The sequence below is a fragment of the Panicum virgatum genome, chromosome 9N (genome assembly GCF_016808335.1).
Source record: "Panicum virgatum strain AP13 chromosome 9N, P.virgatum_v5, whole genome shotgun sequence".
NCBI classification, from domain to species: domain Eukaryota; kingdom Viridiplantae; phylum Streptophyta; class Magnoliopsida; order Poales; family Poaceae; genus Panicum; species Panicum virgatum.
In genome coordinates this window covers 13,722,978-13,740,004 of record NC_053153.1, presented here as the reverse complement: position 1 = coordinate 13,740,004, position 17,027 = coordinate 13,722,978, and the positions used below count along the sequence as shown (strand labels likewise).

The 17,027-nt window shown below is 44.4% G+C and overlaps 1 long non-coding RNA gene across 13 annotated transcripts; it reads left to right on the top strand.

Moving 5' to 3' along the window:
- Nucleotides 1-1,197: 1,197 nt before the first annotated feature.
- On the top strand, nt 1,198-13,119 carry LOC120692758. 13 transcript variants are annotated; one of them, XR_005682732.1, is made up of 6 exons: nt 1,198-1,625; nt 2,171-2,239; nt 10,710-11,591; nt 11,948-12,033; nt 12,120-12,189; nt 12,332-12,558. It is a non-coding gene; the product is annotated as an uncharacterized LOC120692758 (long non-coding RNA). The 13 variants fall into 13 exon arrangements; XR_005682733.1 differs by lacking the exon at nt 1,198-1,625 and having other exon boundaries at nt 1,697-2,239; nt 10,710-10,774; nt 11,019-11,591; XR_005682734.1 differs by lacking the exons at nt 1,198-1,625; nt 2,171-2,239 and adding an exon at nt 10,143-10,542 and having other exon boundaries at nt 10,710-10,774; nt 11,019-11,591.
- Nucleotides 13,120-17,027: the final 3,908 nt, after the last annotated feature.

Below are 17,027 nucleotides of genomic sequence, written 5' to 3'. Positions count from 1 at the left end.
ACCAGGGTTCGGGGGGTTTCTCAGCCTGCGTTAGAAGGCCTCCTTCTTATAAGAATGCTCGGGGGGCGGCTAGCCCCTCGTAGGTCGAGTTTTTTTTTATTCTGAAGATCAAATTTTTGATATGAAAATGGTTAGTAGACCGCCAAATCGATAATCTTGCTATGGAGAGAAAAGTCCAAATTATAAACTACGTTGCTTAATGATAGTGAATTTACCTCATAACGAAGTCAGTTTGACAGTGTACGTAAAGTGCTTCTCGCCAGTAGACTGCATTGCGCTGCTCAGGCCAATCTAATCTCATGTCAGCAATGGTCCCTGCAGCATTCCCCTCTCTAATGAATGACCTCTCTTCCCACCGCTCCGTCTTCAAAGAAAATACATGAAGAACGCATGGTGATGGTGGCCATTCAGATTGCTCTATCATGGGATTGTATCCAGCCCAATAACTTGTTGGAAACCAGCAGTCCTCGTAGTGTGGGGAGATCGTGGGATCATAGACAAGGTGCCCAACATCGCACTATGTAAGAAAGTAACAAAAAAGACACTTTATCAGAGACACGAAATTAATACACGTCTGTAATTTATTATTAGAGACGTGTTTCAACAACACGCGTCTCTGATATGATGGCTGTCCTCAACCATACACTTTGATATCGAACAATAAAGACGCGTGTCAAGAAAACGTGGCTGTGATTTAGGGATCGGAGTTATGATAGACGCAGCTATCACCCACGTCTCTGATAACACAGGCCAAACGGACCCGAAAATTTCATTAACTTCAGCGGAGACTTCGTGTCCGCCTCTACTGCTCCCGTACTTAGATCACATCTCAATGATCTCATCCAGTCATCCTCACTCCGGTCTCGTCTCTCTCCACCCCTCCGCTCCCTCAGATCGCATCTCCCCACCCCACCATCACCACCTGGCCTCGATCTCTACCTCTGGTCACAACGCCATCGCCGCCGCCAAGTCCTCCCCTGCCGCCGTCTGCCTCGTCCGTTTAGGCACCACCACATGCGACTCTCTCTCACCTCCCTCCCTCCTCTTTCTGCTCTGACGGGCACCGTCGGCCGGCACGCCCCCACCGGTGGCCACCCGCAGGTGCCCCTCCGCCGCCTCCCTCGAGCTCCTCCACCTCCGCCTCCCTCGTGCTCCGCTGCCTCTCCTAAATCGGTAAGTCCCCAAATGTTCAGTTCCTCTCCCAACCCTAACCCTAGGCGCCGCCTCCTCACCGTCGCTGTGTGCTGGCCAGATCCACACCGCACCGCCTTCTCCAATCTCGGTGCTGGCTGGATCTGCCCCGACGCCGGTGCATCCTCCTCCCTGACCTCGGGCCGGCGCTGCTCCACTTTTACTTCTCGCTTCTACCATTGCCTCCGGAGAAGGAAGTTTCACTAACTTATTGATTGCTACGCCAAAGAATCTAGCATTATAGATGAGCCAAATGTTAATTACATCAGTATACACACAGCTGATTTCCATAAGAAATTTTTAATGATCATGACAATTCTGTATTTGTAGATCAAATTGAGAATACGGATCTATACAAAGCAATTAATTGATTAACTTATTATGAACACTACAGGAAGAAAATAACTTGATTCAAGCTACAATCCTGCATCTTGGTAAGTTCTCTTATACATCCTAACTACTGTTTGTTACTTGATCATCAGACATGTCAGCAATATTACTTATCCCTGGTTGTTGCTTGCTTTTAGAAAACTTCAATATATGATATAGATTTCTGGATGTGGATTCGATTTGTCTCTACTTAATTATACCCATACTTAACCAGGCTGCACATTAATGATATTACCTACTACTAATTAGCTCCTTTGTTAATAGAGTCCTATGTAGTATCTCCTGCTATAGTATGCACATCGAAACCTTATATTGTTATTTATTCAGATACTTGGAACTTCCTAATGATGATCAGCATGACTAGCAAGCCAATGATTCCTTTCTAACAAACAAATTCTTTTACACTATCTGCTGCTATTTGAGAATTGAGTATTCTTGAGATAGCTTTGATGACAAAAATCCCAACATTGACTATTACACTATTGGTACAAACAAATAATGAGACTCCATATATTTCTTCATTCAGTTTTCCTTTTTTTCCCTTAAAATAACTCAATGTGCCTATACTCTATTATACCTGGTCATAAAGAAGCAGGGGATAGCAAGAAGTTCAAGGCATCTACCTTTTAAGATTTAGTAGCAACCACCAACTCTAAAGGTATTGTTGGAGTTCCCTTCCATGTTAAGCTTCATTGTTTATGGTAGTGTACTCAGAACATCTTGAAGTTCTGCCATCTCATCCAAATCCTTTGATATACAATATCATGTCTTAAACTGTTGACCACCTCTGAGCAGCAGTAAGCAAGGGTGAGTACACTTATGGTTGGTACTCAGCAAGGCTACAAGAAATAACCAGAATATGATTTATATCCATCTTTAAGTTTATTAATCATGTGAGGGTCCAAGCCGCTCGTGACCGTGAGCACGGCTGATATATCAGTTTTACACTCTACAGAGGTTGTACACTTTCACCACAATTCGCGTAAAAGTTCCGAAGAACTTTGAACCCAACCACGCAATGTGCTAGCTAGGCACAGTATCACACTTCCGAGGTGTGATTGCATAGGGACGCTACGAGGCCTTTACAAAGATTACCTAACCCGTGACAATCCGCTAAGGTTTCAAGCCAAAGCGGTCATAACACTGTCCTAATGAGGTGGTACCTTGCCAAAGGACCATTAAACAATACCAATTGCCCCAAGAGGACCGAGCTATACCCCGTCGATGCATCTCCTCTTGCCCTTTCGGTAAGATTGTCACAAGCTAGAGTTTCTAATTAATCAGTCAAGACCAGAGCCATGTAGTATTGTGGTTGTATAGTTTTCTTGGGTGGTTCTCCATGTTCCAATTAAATAAGTATTCTTGTAAATAAAGCATAGATAGATGTGTGGTTAGGGTCACTTGCCTTTCTTCAACGAAAAGCTACTCTTACTGCTCTTCAGCTCTTGCTCACTTGGAAATCTTGATTCTTCAATCTTCGAACAATGATCTTTCTACTCGAAGCAATCATCGGGCAACATACAAAGCAAACAAGTACAACTAAGAACAATACACCAAAACAAAAGAAAAACTTTAAAAGAGTGTACTAAAGGATAAAGCTCGCTGCTACGGTTACAAGAGTAAGAAACGCGGAAAACAGAACTAAAACGGCGATTCTATAGATTAAACGGTGCTTTAGGGATCTAGTCGCGATTAACTAAAGGGTTAAGGTCTAACAGAAAAGATTTGTGAAACACAACAAAGTGTGCTCACATAGGATAACATGGTGATAAAGCTATTGCACATGTTGCAAGGATCACGTGAGCGCAAGAATTGATGAAAACAGAGCTAAAACAGAGAAGTTATGGCTAAAACAGTGCACCAGGGACTTGTTTGTGAGAGTTTTGAACTTCTAGGGGCTAGCATCAATGAAATCAGGGCTAAAAACCTAATTCAACTCTAAACTTGGGGGTTAGCGTGCAAAACTCCAGCTCAAGGACAGCGGGTTCTATTTTACAAAAAGGTAGGGGCTAAACTGAAAAGAAAAGGGCTTGTACATAATTATTTTTGAACTAACGTTGACCGCGGGTTGATTCTAACAAAACTCAGGGTCTCTTTTGCAAGAGTGTCATGGTTGACCGGTATTTGGGTTGGTTGACTTGGATTAGATTGATTCTGGGCCGACGGATCGCGATTGTACGGCCAGAACAGATTAGGGCGGAAAGAGTGGCGGCGCACAGCACCAGTGATCCGCGACGCGCGGCTGCGAGTCACCGGAGTTGCCGATTCGGTGCTCCGGGGCTCGGGTACGGGAGCGGGTTGGCCGGGAAGCAAGAGGGCAGCGTGGCGAACGCGATGACAGGGCTCGCGCGCGCTGCAGAGGTGGCGGACGGCGAGTGCGGCGGCGCAGCGGCGAGGTAGAGCTCTGGTGTGCTAAACCCGGTGAAGGAGATCGAGATGGAGGGGGAAAATGGATGGCGAGCTTCCTTACCACAAGGCAAAACTCCTGAGCAGCTCGAAGTCCACGCGGAAGCAGTGGAGCGGCGGCGCGGCGGTGAGCTCCGAGTGCTCGATCAAGGCGGCGGCTAGGGCTAGGGTTTCGCGAAGCGAGGGTGACAGCTGCGGTTTGGGGCTCTAGGAGGTCTTTGGGGGCGCTATTTGTAGGGCGGAGCGGACCGCCTTGGCGTGCGGGCCAAGGGCAGGCCGGGCGAGGCGGGCCGCAGCCGGACTCTGCAAGAGTCCGAGCTCGTCCCGAGCTCGGGGACGACCCCGACAGGTGGGCCCCACCTGTCAGTGGGCTGCGGGAGAGGACGCCGGGACGGGCTGGGCCGGAGGGAGAAGGTGGGCCGGCGGAAGAGGTTTAGCCCGCGAGGGAGAAAGGAAAAAGAAAAGGAGAGGTTGGGCTGGGCTGGAATCAAGGGAGTAAAAGGGAGAGAGAAAGGCTTTGTATTTTTTTGAAATCGATTCAAACAATTCAATTCAAATTCAAATTCAGAGAATTCAAATTCAAATTGAACAACAAGCAATAAAACAATGCAGTTTAGCATGAATGCAACACAATCAAAACAACCTCAATTATTTTAGAGGACAACCAATTATTTTGTTTTTTTACTAAATTCCCTGTAAATAAAAATAAATGTTGAGAAATTTTTAAAACTATGAGAAAATTATTTATTTATTTTTAATTTTAATCACATCCTGTAATCCAAAAATTTTAGGGTGTGACAGAACTACCCCCCTTAAAAGGAATCTCGTCCCGAGATTCACAAGGTTAGCAAGAGACAAAGGTTTAGGTGGGTAACATCCAACATTTATTAACTTTCTTCCAGGTCGTTCATTCTTACAATGTCTCCTCAAACATAATCCTTGATTCCTGGTAACTCACAAATCACTTTATGGATACTCAGTCTAACTCCTTTTGTAACTACCCATTCTTTTCTCGACTTCGTTGACCCATCTGTTGAAGAAATTCCTTTGTACCCTAGTAGAGTGATTTGAATAGAGTTAGATTGCGCTCTCTCTGGCTTGGGTGTTTTGCATCATCTCTCAAGTCCTCATAAACATCCCTTAACCTCCAAGTAAAGTGACGAAATTAAGCCACCCATAAAATTCCAATCTTCCCAAATATCCTTAGGCATCCGCTGTTTTGTAGAAACATGCTTGTCTTGCTTTAGTATCTTGTCGACTCGAGGTGGCATGAGAATTGAGCATTGGGGAATGATGTCATCCTTATCTGGCTGAAGTATCTTGATCATCCGTCCTGGCAAGGGGGCCATCTGATGATGTCTGACCGAGTGCGAAGCTATTGGGACACCAACTAGCAAGATGTCCGTCTTCTCCACACTTGAGGCAATATAATCGAGCATCACGGGACCTGGTTTTCTTATGCTTCGTTGGATAGCTATCGGCATAATGCCCTTCTTTACCACATCCAAAACACACTCTTTTAGCATACCCATCCCGACTTTCTCGTTTTGTGGGACATCTATTGGCATAGTAGCCTTTTTCACCACATTTATAGCACAATACTCTTTTAATACGGCCATCCTGACTACTTTTCTGCTCCTCCACAACTCTTGGTGGAATGGATTGTACAACAGGATCCTTCTTGACAGAGTTGTCACATAGAGGTTGAACCACTTCAGGCTGGGATTGGTTGGAACTGGGTTGAACACTTCTATCTGCCAATAGTTGTGGTAACTTCACCTTCTCTTGGCTTGCTTTACTAATTTGTTTCTTAGGTTGCTTGCTTCTTTTAGGCTGAAATTCTTTGAAAGAGATAGTCCAATCCTCAAGGTTTATAGTCTGAGTACTGTCTTCATCTTAGGTGACTCCTTCTAGGACTGGATCTGGGGGTGCTAACCTCCAGTTGATATCTGAATGGTAACATCGTCTTGCTTCCGCTATCCTTAAACTATCTTCTTGGCGACATAGACGACCATAATGCTTGCATCACTGACATGTTCCTGGACTCTTAATATCTTTATATTGTCTCTCCATCTCTAGCTCTGCTGTTTCACGACTTCTCTTATTGCTTTGGCGGTTCCATGCTTCGGCGACTTGCCTCTTCACTGGCCCAGTGGGGACTTCTGCCTTGGTCATCTCCATGTTACCTGAGGTTAGCGTTTTAGACTGCAACCTTCCTTGTAAGATACGAGCTTGCATAACTAATAGCTTCTCTTCATCCATCGATGGCAGAGTTGTTGAGATCTGATGGTTGTCACTAGTGATATGGTTGGGGTTCTCTGGGAATAAGGCTTGCTCTGTAACATGTTCTTGGGTATCGAATATAGTTGGAACCATTCCTTGTAGTCCTTGAGTTTGTGCTAGGATATTGAGGTCTCCTTTATTGGCCCTATCTTCTCGATTTCTGTTGGGACTCACCATCTTCAGCTTCTTGCATTTGTTGATCATTGTAGATGCTTGGAGGTTTCTACTATTGCTATTAGTGTTGCCTTGAACTTCCTTCGTGACATCCTCTAAAGGATTAGGTAGAAAGATAGAGGATATCAAGGAGGTGGGAGATACATGAGAAGAACTCATCTAGGCAACTGATGTCATCATAGGTAGAAGACCCACAATACACCAACAATCATTACAAAGAAATGAAACAGATAAGGTCATAAAGTCAAGCATCATCATGCAAACACTGAATTCCACCCGTCAACACGGTCAAGAAACGATGCTATACGTTGTTAATAGTTAGAAGGAATACTCCTGAGCATGGTTATATCTTCCAGCTTCGTCATTGACGACATGTACCTCCTTCAACTTGTCTGGCGTTGACTCCACCTTCGTGATTGTAGTGGTAGTGAGAGTGTCATAACCTTGCTCAGGCTTCAGACTTGATTCTTTGGTGGCGCTCTGAATCCTTCATCCAACTTGAGCAGGATTGTGGGCAAGTGGTACGATTCCAATTGGTTCGACTTGACTCCTCATGATGAACTAGTAGCTTCATTCTTCAGATGGCTTGCACAGGCATTAGGGTACGTGGCATGAAATATCTAAACAATTTTGAATCAGAAAAGATACTTTGGAATTCAAGTCATGAGATGAATCCAAAGCGATATTTATTTGGGAAGAAAGGGAAGGAGAGGGTGTCGAGAATTAGAAAAAAGGAGTAATTGACCTAGGGTTGAGCATCAATAAGAAAATTATAAAGGAGAGAGTAGGTCAAGATACAAAGATTGCGGATTTTGTTTTACATTTGCAATTAAGAAAGTGCAAATGAAATAAAGGGTCATGTGAGAAACATGAGTTATCAAGTTTCATTGAGAAAGGAAAAAAATAGTTAAGGAGAGAGAATATTGGGGTCAAAGAATAAGCAGGGATAGATTTTATATCAGAAGAAACCTTAAAAAAACGACCATTGCTACCTAGACTTACGTCCTACAGTCGATACAGCTCTGATACAGCTTCTGTCACACCCGGTTTTAAGAAGAAAACCGAATACATAACTATATGTATGCCAGAATCAAGTTTCATACATATAGAGACATTATAAGTGAATAATCAGTAACAGTATCACGTAAAAGAGAAAATAAAACAATTAAAAGACTATCAGAGTTATACAGCTTATCCTATAAACGAAGGCTTCAAACTTCACAGGCAATCGACTGGGGGTTGCGTATGCCTAGAACTCAGCATCATCTTCAAAAGACTTCACAGCAACTTTCCCTTCTGAGCAGCAGTAAGCAAGGGTGAGTACACTTATGGTTGGTACTCAGCAAGGCTACAAGAAATAACCAGAATATGATTTATATCCATCTTTAAGTTTATTAATCATGTGAGGGTCCAAGCCGCTCATGACCGTGAGCACGGCTGATATATCAGTTTTACACTCTACAGAGGTTGTACACTTTCACCACAATTCGCGTAAAAGTTCCGAAGAACTTTGAACCCAACCACGCAATGTGCTAGCTAGGCACAGTATCACACTTCCGAGGTGTGATTGCATAGGGACGCTACGAGGCCTTTACAAAGATTACCTAACCCGTGACAATCCGCTAAGGTTTCAAGCCAAAGCAGTCATAACACTGTCCTAATGAGGTGGTACCTTGCCAAAGGACCATTAAACAATACCGATTGCCCCAAGAGGACCGAGCTATACCCCGTCGATGCATCTCCTCTTGCCCTTTCGGTAAGATTGTCACAAGCTAGAGTTTCTAATTAATCAGCCAAGACCAGAGCCATGTAGTATTGTGGTTGTACGGTTTTCTTGGGTGGTTCTCCATGTTCCAATTAAATAAGTATTCTTGTAAATAAAGCATAGATAAAAGTGTGGTTAGGGTCACTTGCCTTTCTCCAACGAAAAGCTACTCTTACTGCTCTTCAGCTCTTGCTCACTTGGAAATCTTGATTCTTCAATCTTCGAACAATGATCTTTCTACTCGAAGCAATCATCGGGCAACATACAAAGCAAACAAGTACAACTAAGAACAATACACCAAAACAAAAGAAAAACTTTAAAAGAGCGTACTAAAGGATAAAGCTCGCTGCTACGGTTACGAGAGTAAGAAACGCGGAAAACAGAACTAAAACGGCGATTCTATAGATTAAACGGTGCTTTAGGGATCTAGTCGCGATTAACTAAAGGGTTAAGGTCTAACAGAAAAAATTTGTGAGACACAACAAAGTGTGCTCACATAGGATAACATGGTGATAAAGCTATTGCACACGTTGCAAGGATCACGTGAGCGCAAGAATTGATGAAAACAGAGCTAAAACAGAGAAGTTATGGCTAAAACAGTGCACCAGGGACTTGTTTGTGAGAGTTTTGAACTTCCAGGGGCTAGCATCAATGAAATCAGGGCTAAAAACCTAATTCAACTCTAAACTTGGGGGTTAGCGTGCAAAACTCTAGCTCAAGGACAGCGGGTTCTATTTTACAAAAAGGTAGGGGCTAAACTGAAAAGAAAAGGGCTTGTACGTAATTATTTTTGAACTAACGTTGACCGCGGGTTGATTCTGACAAAACTCAGGGTCTCTTTTGCAAAAGCGTCATGGTTGACCGGTATTTGGGTTGGTTGACTTGGATTAGATTGATTCTGGGCCGACGGATCGCGATTGGACGGCCAGAACAAATTGGGGCAGAAAGAGCGGCGGCGCACAGTGCCGGTGAGCGGCGGCGCGCGGCTGCGGGTCACCGGAGTTGCCGATTCGGCGCTCCGGGGCTCGGATATGGGCGGGGTTGGCCGGGAAGCAAGAGCGCTGCGTGGCGAACGCGATGACAGGGCTCGCGCGCTGCAGAGGCGGCGGACGGCGAGTGCAGCGGCGCAGCGGCGAGGCGGAGCTCTAGTGTGCTAAACCCGGTGAAGGAGATTGAGAGGGAGGGGGAAAAACGGACGGCGAGCTTCCTTACCACAAGGCGAAACTCCTGAGCAGCTCGAAGTCCACGCGGAAGCGGTGGAGCGGCGGCGCGGCGGTGAGCTCCGAGTGCTCGAGCAAGGCGGCGGCTAGGGCTAGGGTTTCGCGAAGCGAGGGCGACAGCTGCGGTTTGGGGCTCAAGGAGGTCTAGGGGGCGCTATTTGTAGGGCGGAGTGGACCGCCTTGGCGTGCGGGCCAAGGATAGGCCGGGCGAGGCGGGGAGCAGCCGGACTCTGCAAGAGTCCGAGCTCGTCCCGAGCTCGGGGACGACCCCGACAGGCGGGCCCCGCCTGTCGGTGGGCTGCGGGAGAGGAGGCCGGGACGGGCTGGGCCGGAGGGAGAAGGTGGGCTGGCGGAAGAGGTTTGGCCCGCGAGGGAGGAAGGAAAAAGAAAAGGAGAGGTTGGGCTGGGCTGGAATCAAGGGAGAAAAAGGGAGAGAGAAAGGCTTTGTATTTTTTTTTGAAATTGATTCAAACAATTCATTTCAAATTCAAATTTAGAGAATTCAAATTCAAATTGAACAACAAGCAATAAAACAATGCAGTTTATCATGAATGCAACACAAACAAAACAACCTCAATTATTTTAGAAGACAACCAATTATTTTGTTTTTTTCCCTAAATTCCCTGTAAAGAAAAATAAATGTTGAGAAAATTTAAAACTATGAGAAAATTGTTTATTTATTTTTATTTTTAATCAATTTCAGGGTGTGACACATTGTGGTATCAACTTCATCATTATTCATTACAAAAGTTGCCCTGCATTTTCTTTTAGGATAAATGAAGCCCTTGTTTAAAAAAAAGGATAAATTGAAAAAAGTGATTTCTTAACGATAGGGAAGAGATGCCTTGGGGTATGCTTGTTTTGCATTTTTGTTAGTGTTATATTATATATGTGAATATCCTTTGTACTAAATCTGATGGAAAAGGGCCTCCAACAACTTGTTGCCAGTCTTTTCCCCCACTTCAATTGTTCTTTCAATTTGTTTATAAGTATTACTGTTCCCTCTTGTAAATATGCAGGCCACACCTGGCATTTGTATATTCATGGATAGAACTGGGAGTCCAGTAGTATTTAGCTGCATGTGTGCAGCTCATTGTCTTACTTTGTCCTACGGTATAGCAAATTGGGTTTCTCAAATTTCAGTTTATTGGTAATATGTTATTAGGACAAAACTTATGTGTGGTCATTGCATATATTGTCCAACTACCTTATCTTTCCCATATTGCATATTGCTAATCTTTGTTCTTCCTTATTTGCGGCTTGTGAATCGATTGTCACAGTAAAACCTCATGGCTCATTCCTGCAGTTCTGAATGCTTGAAAACCACAGCCCATATGTCCGCAAGGTTGTTACCACTCCCACTTTGTTCTATAGATTTTTTTTTGTTCTGCAGATGTCGTCTTTAATCACATGGTCTTCAGTATATTTAATCCGTTATTAGCTTTATTTGGTGTATAGACAATGTTATGTGGGAAAAAATAACTACACATTATGTAAAAAATTGTAATCATCAATGCTAGCATTTATATTGCCACTAGCTGCAGTTCACTATATCTGTCCTTTGATTAAGTTTTGTCCAAAATTTTCAGAGTTTCCGCTGCTTCAGTTTAGTTCATTTTAGTGCAGCATAGCCTTATTTAAGCACTGATGAACTATGCTGGTGCCATTGGACTAATCTCTTATATCTCCTAGTTAACAGCATGGCTGCATCTACAGTGTAAGTCTTGCCTTTTGTTTTTGATGGTGTACCTGCCTTCCCTATATGTAATAGATACCACAAATCAAAATTTAGTGATTTTGATGAAACAGTATTTGGAATTACTTGCCAAGAATCGGACTGAACTTCAGTTCTCATTTGCATAGCTGATGTACAAAAAAGATGATAGCTCATAATGATAGCTGTGGTGTCTAAAATAGTTGTATACAATAGATGATAGCTCTATTTTCATCCTGCATTTTTCTTCTTTAAATCATTTTGTAATCTCATTGAGCAGGACGACTATGAAGTTGTCAGGAAAGTCTTTGGGGGCATCATCAAAATCAAGCCTATGAAGAAAAGAAGGTAGCCTATGAGGACTATGAAGCTGAACCTGCTGCTCAGCGACTAGTACCACGAGGTCACCCTCTCCTCCAGGCCCTTCTGGTGGAATGGCAAGCCGCAGGTACGACACAGTCCATGATCTCATTGCCATGGTAAATTCAGAGGCTTGTAGTGTTTAACTTTACCACTTTACATCTTTAACTATATGGTATATTTCCCATGATAATGATTACTTCACTTCTTATCAAACTTCTTCCGCCACCTGTTGTGTTTGCCAAATCATATTTTAATTGCCTGCTTCTGAGTCACTTTAATTGTCATTGCCTGTGAATCATCTTGTTTCTGCTTTGCATGTTTTCTAGTATGCCTTTTTATGCAGTCACATACTGTCTTTCAGTACTACTGTCTATATGCTATGACATATCCTCTATTTTCCCACTTCGGCCAGATGATAACATACTTGTTCTTTTTTTCTAGAAAATTATGTTGGGATCCCAAAGATAAGTCACCTGGATGCATTGCTTAAATGAGTGCTTAAGTTTGCTACCAGAGCAATCATTAAGGTATTTAATTAAACATGTGATAATTTTTTCCATTAACTGATCACTAGATATTGTCCATTAACTAAACATATCTGAATTTCGTGCAGGTAAGCAGCATAAGAGCAGCATGCCCTGGTCACCAGATATTGACAACTTTTAGTGAACCTTGGTCACCAGGTTAGTAGTACAAGAGCAGCATCCATTTTAACTAAGCATGTATTATATTTCTCCTTTGTGGTCTTATAGGTTAGGTTATTTCATGCCTTTTCAGTTGCAGCTAACTAATCATCTACAAAATGATTATTCTTTTGGCTACCAGTTCAATAATTATTGAAGCTCATTTGAAGTTCATGATGTTCATCAATAGTCATTTAAGCAGAAGTCCCTGGCTGGAAATAAGGATGCAGATTAGATAATTATGGTGACTTTAGAGATAGTTGTTGATTGATATGAATGACTTCAAAAGATTGTGTATGTGTATCTGTAATGTATATATGGATAGATCCTATGTATTTGTGATGTAAATAAGACCTATTCCATGTCCTATTTTTCTATTTTTTTTTGTTTTTTAACTCATCATCACAGACGCGTTTTCTTGTAGCCACGTCTCTGATGTGGGTCATCATAGACGTGTTTTAACCAGTCGCGTCTCTGATATGCATCATCAGAGACGCGTATTTACTAGACGCGCCTCTGATGTGGTCACATCACAGACGCGGAAATTTGCGTCTGTGATGCGTTGTTATCACAGACGTGAATTTACAGACGTGCGATTTCTGAGTCTGTGATGAGATTTAAAAAGTATCTCTAATAAGGTGTTCTTACATAGTGTCGAAGGAATCAGCATCCACAAGCAAGGGCGGGCTCGGGGGCAGGTGAGCGCACCATCCCGTGGCAGGGTTCGCTACCAAGTGCGCGCCAATCAGGAGGAGGCTGTTGCAATGATCCCTGACGACGGCGGACGGCGACGAATGATACCCGGCGTCCTCGCCGTGCTTGACGAAGACGTAGGAGTCGGAGTCCGAGTCCGAGGTGGGGCGGGAGAAGAACTCCGTGACGTACAGGCCGTGGAAGTTGACGAGGATGCCGGCCAGCGAGCGCGGGAGGAGCTCCGGGCGCAGCAGGCTGTGGGCGTCGACGACGCCGCGCCACGCCTTGCAGACGCACCTGGACGTGGCGAGGCCGAGCGGCGCCAGGCGCCGGAGGACGCCCGCGAGCACGTCCTCGGGAAGCAGCGCCGACAGGTCGTCCCTCGCCATGGCTTCCTGCCTCTGCCTCTTACTGCTCGCGTTGGGTTGGGGACACACGGGCGCACGGCGATCTGTTCTGAACAGCCGAGGCGAGGCGACGCAACACCTCGATCTGCGGCTGGCCCCAAATTTGCGACCTCGCGAGGCGGAACAATGGAGGGTCCTCCTCTGAATTTGCGGCTGCCAAGCATGCTTCAATTAACTAAAAAATAGAACCCTGAAGATCGTTCATGCTTCGTGAACATATTCAACGAGTAATAAGAAGAACCATGATTCGCCATAAACACCTGCTGGCTGCTGCTACATCTTCCATTCGGACAGGAACACAAATGCAGAACAATGCTGATGTGTAGTGAATTGCTCAGGAGGTGGAACAAACAACGATGAACGAATTTCTGTATCTTCCACGATAGGCATCCTGCGGCTACACCATACTCAGTGGCCTAGCTCGATTCATCATCTCCCGGTATATGCCTAGAAGAATATATTGTGCATTTGTGCTACTTTAGCTGAAATTAAGATGAAAGTCCATGTGGACTGGAGAGAAAACTGATGTGCAATAGTCATTCTTTGTGGAAATTCTGTCCGTCCCTGCCACAGCACTTCTGTAAAGAGCAGGCTGACGTCTACTCTCCCTTGCTTGTGCAAGACTCCGACATTCCTATGAGCCATCCACACCCTTACTTTCTAGACTTTCAAGGTGTTTTCCATATATGTTTTTCACATAAACGCTATCGATTCTTGAATTCCTTCTTATTCATTTTCTATTCTTGTTCCAGTTGGGATTCACAGTAGAAGTATGATTCGTTTTTTTTTTTGCTTCTGTCACTAGTGTTAGTGTTGATCTCCACCGTTTGGGCCCAACGGACCAAACGGGCCTTGACTCGCGTCCTGATCGGGGGCGCCCAGCCCCTGTCGCGCAGCACAAGATGGGGGTTAGTGGCACTGTGTCCAAAGTTCGCCTTTGCCCCACCGACAGAAACCCTAACCAATCGGGGATGTGCTGAAGCGGCGGGAAGTTCCACCGGCGCCGCCCCTGCATCATGCCACCGGCATCGGCTACTGCACCACGCCACCGTCATGCGCCTCTGCGTCGTCAACGGCTTCATGGAAGATGGTGGCGGGTATTAGCAAGGTTTTTCCTCTGTTTAAGTTTACCCAAATCGATCTACTCCTAGGGATACAAAAGTTATTCTAACAATGGTATCAAGAGCCGATCGGGAGAGTAGATCGAGTGTGGGAAAGAAGATTCGTCCTCGAATCAAAAGAAACGGAGGAATAGAAAAAGAAATCGATCATGAATCGAAAAAGAAAAGAACATAAGGGATTCGGTTTGACGAACCTTAACCCTAATCGCAAGAACAGTCCTAATCTGGTCTTGAATCGGAAGGAGAACAGAAAAGAATGAAAACATCGATCTTGAATCGACAAAGTAAAAGTCAACCCTAACCCTAGCAAAGAAAGAGGCGACGGGACTCCCCTGGGTCTCGACGCCGCCCCTCACCGTCGGCCGTAGCCGCGCGCGACAGCACCCCGAGACGCCGGCTCGCCGGCGCGACACCGTTTTCACACGGACAGATCCGAGCCGCCGCGCTCTTGGGGAGCTCCGCTTCTGTGCGCGCGCGGGCTCAGGGCACCACTGCCAGGTCGCTCGACGGCAGCGCGCTCCCGCACGGGCGAGCGCACACGCCGGCGAGTGGTCCGACGGCGGTGCCAGCCACCTCCTCCGGCCGCTAGTAGTGGGAAGCTGCCGCTCGGAGCCGAGAGAATGGGGAGGAAAGGAAAAGAAGGCTCGGGATTGCTGGCCTGGCAATGGCCGGCGGTCAGAGCTCGCGACGCGCCGGCGAGAGAGCCGCCGGCGGCGCCATGGCCAGCCGCCGCTCGGTGGCTACACAGAGAAGAGAGGGAAAGAATGATCTAGGGTTTTTGGGAGGAGCCGGTCGCCTGGACGGTTTTGATCCAGCGACAAACGTGGAGGACCATCTGATCAGTTTCAATGGACACGATCGGCCGGCCGTGGCTCGGGCTGGATTCGGCTCAGGTGGGCGTAGCGCGCAGGCCGAATTCTCGGTCCAGGCCCAGGTTGTGGCCTGGGTGCGCGAGGGGCACGCACACGTGCGAGCGCGAGCAGGCCGGGCCACGGGGCAAAGCTGGTTTCGGCCCACAGAGAGAAGGAAAAAAAGGGAGAGAAAAGAGTCACTGGCTGCTAGGCTGCGCATAGGCGAGCGACGCCAGTGGCTCGAGCGTCTGGTTTTTTGGGCCGCTGCCGTGCTGCTGGGCCGGCTGCAAGCACAGTAATAAAGTTTCTTGTTTTTTCTATTTTCAGAAGCATTTTGAATGATGTTTTGATGAATTTGATCTCTATTCGATTTTGCACCAACGTGTATTTTGATTAGATAGATTGATTAGAGATAAAAATGTATAGTAATGCTTCTGAATGTAGAATAGAATTTTACTTGTGTCCGCTGCAAAGTTTTAAAGTTGTTGCTCTTAGCTTTAATTCAAACCAACGGGAGAATTATTTTTAAGAGCATGATTAAAGAGCTTACTTTGAGTAAGTTTTGTACAATTTTATCTCTATTCAATTTTGAACCAACGGGATAAATTGTTTAGAGAGAAAATGTGTACAAAGTATTATTTCTGACAAGAAAGAAAAGTTTTCCGCTGGCATAAAGAAAGGAAAAGATTTCTGGTGTTATATTGTTGCTATCTTTCAATTAAGTCGGAACCAACGAGCAGATTTAATTGGAAGAATAGTCTTAAAGTCTTAAATAAGTTTTTTTCGTGTGGGTAAAAGACACATTTAAAGTTTAATATAGAAAAGTTTCCACTGTTTAAAGTCAAAGTTGAGTTTGGCATTATTGTGCCATTTGAACTCTCAAAGTTGAGCATCACTGGAATCATAAAGATAATTCTCAAAGAAGAAGAAATTTAAAGTTAATTATGGTATTGTTATTTTCTGACCAACATTGATGATAACAATATTAGAATTTTATAAGTCATAGCTTAAAGTTTAAAGTCTCTGGTAAATGTTTCATCAAAGTGACCATTTATTTTCAGAGAATAGATAAAGAATTGCTCTTAAACTAGAGAAATGTATGTTCTAGTTTCCGCTGCAATAAAGTTGATTATCCTCTAATTAAATTCAAACCAACGGGAGGATTTAATTTTGAGGAGCACATATATGATTTAAAAGTTTATTGAGTTTTCCAACGTTAATACCGTTTTCTGCCCAACGGTGATATGGAGTTAATGTAAACGATTATTCTATTTCTGCCCAACGGTGATATAAAATAGAACTTAAAGTTTTAATTATTGTCTTTTCTGACAAAGTTTTGCATGTAGTCCTTCTTGAAGGGACAAAAGAAAATGAATTGAGTACCTATGACTTAGAAAGAAAGAAGACCATCACATGAGAAAGTGTATTCTCTTTAAAGAATGGCTTGAAAAGAAAAGTACTTGTGGATGTTGATCCAAGAAAAGAAGATAGATCAATAAGAGTTTGTTTTTGAGAAATGCCTCTTATGTACTATCTATCAAGAAAAATTCATTTTGAGTTCAATCAAAGTTGTGATAAGTCATACATATTTAATTTGACCAACGTCGGATTAAGCATGTGTGTCATGTAATGTTCAGATTTATTTCTGAATTTGATATGAACCAAAAGTATGAAATAACCCGCATGACGGGGTAAAGTTGGCATAGTACTAATCCTGCATGGCGGGAGAAAGTTGTGATGACTCATATGCTGGTTTATCCCACACT